This window comes from Physella acuta, unplaced genomic scaffold (genome assembly GCF_028476545.2).
Source record: "Physella acuta isolate Inbredline_101_S28 unplaced genomic scaffold, ASM2847654v3 ptg000650l, whole genome shotgun sequence".
Lineage (NCBI taxonomy): Eukaryota > Metazoa > Mollusca > Gastropoda > Physidae > Physella > Physella acuta.
In genome coordinates this window covers 449199-452395 of record NW_026732169.1, presented here as the reverse complement: position 1 = coordinate 452395, position 3197 = coordinate 449199, and the positions used below count along the sequence as shown (strand labels likewise).

General features: G+C 32.8%; 1 long non-coding RNA gene across 4 annotated transcripts; it reads left to right on the top strand.

The window, feature by feature from the left end:
* The first annotated feature begins 563 nt into the window (after positions 1 to 563).
* Positions 564 to 2495, top strand: LOC131948576 (uncharacterized). Of its 4 annotated transcripts, none has more exons than XR_009388027.1 (4): positions 564 to 582; positions 1230 to 1300; positions 1613 to 1684; positions 2400 to 2495. It is a non-coding gene; the product is annotated as an uncharacterized LOC131948576 (long non-coding RNA). The 4 variants fall into 4 exon arrangements; XR_009388025.1 differs by lacking the exon at positions 564 to 582 and adding an exon at positions 930 to 962; XR_009388026.1 differs by lacking the exon at positions 564 to 582 and adding an exon at positions 950 to 962 and having other exon boundaries at positions 1219 to 1300.
* The last annotated feature ends 702 nt before the right edge of the window (positions 2496 to 3197 follow it).

Genomic DNA, 3197 nt, shown 5'->3' with positions numbered 1-3197 from the left:
AAGACTATGCATGTCAGGTAATCCACAAATGAAAAGTAATAAACACCCTTACAGTGAAGACATAAGAGAGACATGGATGTATGCTTTCGCCTTTAATATTCTTAATGGTAATGCAGAAGAACAGGCTGGAGGGTTTGTATTTCGATGATGAAACACTATCTAACAAGCAAAAACATGCACAAACCAAGCTGAATTGACTATCTTAATTGTGACTTAAGTTCCACAAAGATAAAAACAGAGCCCATCAGCATTGCTATATGGTCCGGAGACCTGGAGGGTTATCAAGTCAAGTACAGTAATTGTTCACGAACAGATGTTTGCAACAGATCATCAAGATAAGAAGATCAAATGAAGATCTATGTTAAGCCACAAAGCAACAGCTAATTGACAGGGGTATTAAAGCCCACAAATGGGGATGGACCTGGTACTTACTGAGAAGGGGACAGCATCGCGATGCAAGCGTTAAACTGGAACTCCAAGGGGAAAAGAGACGTAGGCCGACCTAAGCGATGCCACAGTGGATATTGTAAGGAGAAGCAACAATAAACTAGACCTTACAATAATGTGACAGCTTGCTGTTAAGTAAGCATTTACCTGTAGCTGAGGTTTACATAAAACACCATGCAATTTATTTTAAGTGGAGCTATGTTAAATTATCGAGCCTCATTTCTTAAAATAGATCATTTAAAATAATCACCTCGATGAACCTTAAGTAGATTTGTCCAATTAGAAATACCACATGCAATCCTGATTCAATTATGACCTCCACTTATTGCCTCGAAGTATTTGTGATGACACGTATCGACCATTAGACATTGCCCTCGAGTGAACATATTTTACTTTAAGCTGGATTGATAACTTACCTTGTTAAAATCAACCAATAGAAATGAGCCTCGTTTGATAACGAATATATAAAAGGTGTCTGTAAAAGATGAACCAACAATAAAACTCTGTTTTTAATTGTAATTTATCTTTACACTATACATTAAGTTTTATTTTGCATCAATTAATAATTTTATATATTGAAATCATTTTCTATCGATAATGATAAAGTAGTTTACAATAAAAGTATATGATGTTTTTTTTAGTTTTCTGGTTAACGAAAAATTAAATAACTATCTTAAAAATTGTTTTTATGAATAATAAACTATTAAATGTATTAACTCAGTGCAATATCGTTTTGCTTTAGAAATAACACAAATAAATGATATTCTTTAGTATTTTTGCAGCTCCTTAAAATGAAGCTCGTGGTTCTCTTTCTTCTGGTATGTCTTGCAAATCTCGTGGCTGTATCCGAAAGGTAGGTTACTTCATATTTTTTCAACTAATGTCATTGTAAACAAATTTATTTAGATTAAGGTATAACCTAAATTTTAACCCACGTACCTTACATTGATAAATTTTCAGTTTTCACTGTACACGTTCAAACAATACATTTTTTTATTTTTTTGATCAAACAGTTGTATAACAACTAAAATTAACAACAAATTATTACTTGTAGCTTATAGCTTTATTTTGTTACAATTGATCTATGTATCCACTTACAAATTACGTTTTTATTATATTACGATGCATTTAATTTTACGATAAATACTTTCTTCTCCTAAAATAGTTGTTGTACAAACAAAAATCCATGCACTGGACACGATGATTGTTGCGACGGTTATTCTTGCAAATCATCTGGGTAATGAATTATTTTCATTATTTAAAATTTAAAATTTCATCTTGGGGAAAAATTAGTATATTTAAATAGATGGCTTAGCTGCCTTTGGTTTCACACCCTAAAATACAAGTTGAGGCTTGGCGACCCACTCATGCCGCTCCAGACACCCCTCCCTAGCAACGCCACTGAACACAACTTTTCAGAAATTGTTGTAAATAACGCTACGCCACTGATCACAACTTTGAAGAAATTGTTGTAAATAACGCTACGCCACTGATCACAACTTTGAAGAAATTGTTGTAAATAACGCTACGCCACTGATCACAACTTTGAAGAAATTGTTGTAAATAACGCAACGCCACTGATCACAACTTTTAAGAAATTGTTGTAAATAACGCAACGCCACTGATCACAACTTTTAAGAAATTGTTGTAAATAACGCTACGCCACTGATTACAACTTTTAAGAAATTGTTGTAAATAAAGTTCAGTGTAGGGCCCGAGCGAACAGCTGTATATCGGCAGAAACTTAACAAAGCGTCAATACTGACGTATTGCCCATCTGCAAAGTTGTCTCTCTCTCAAATATTCCACTAACAATAATTACATCCAATCACAGACAACTAAAGTTGTAAAGCTGGACGCGTCAGAATCACTACAGCGCACTGTCAATTATATTTTGAACAAATTATTCAAACATTTTTTATTAAAACTCCATTAATTTTTCTTTATTTTAGTGAATCCGGGGAAAAGAACTGCAAACATATAAGAAAAATAGGCTAATGAGAGCGGAGCTGAAATATTTAAGTATTGTTTGTGTATTTTTGTTTTATTCATTTTAAAATAAAGTTTATGTCTATATTTGTAATTTTGTTTGTATGTTTATTCATCAAGCAATCTTGATAGATCTAAAACCGGTGTTTTGTTCTGACATTTTTCTACGGGAGACAATTGAATATATATATATATATATATATATATATATATATATATATATATATATATATATATATATATATATATATATATATATGTGTGTGTGTGTGTGTGTGTGTGTGTGTGTATGTATCTAATATATAAAGTTCAATTCTGTATTTTTGTAATATTTTTGTCGTGGATTTCAAAGGAATATAAGAAAAAATAATACTTCCATGGATTCAAGTGTTAGATGTCTAAAGTGCTCATGGTCTAAACCAGAAGCGTAGCGAGGGGGGGGGGAGGAAATATGTCCCCGGGCGCCGACCTTAAGGGGCGCCAAAATGGGTTGGAAAAATAAATTGAAATGTTGAGGAGGGTGCAAATCGAAAGTTTGAGGGAGGGGGTCGTTCAAATCGTAATCTTGAGGGGGGTGCAAATCGAAAAGTTTGTCCCCGGGCGCCGGGAAGGGTCGCTACTCCTCTGGTCTAAACTTATGAGTTAAAAAATTAATATTGAAATCGAATTAATATTGAAAGTCTTTAAAAACAGTTTTCGTTTTGCATACTTAAAATAATAATTTTTAATATAAACAGTAGATAAAATGTAAAAAAAAAAAC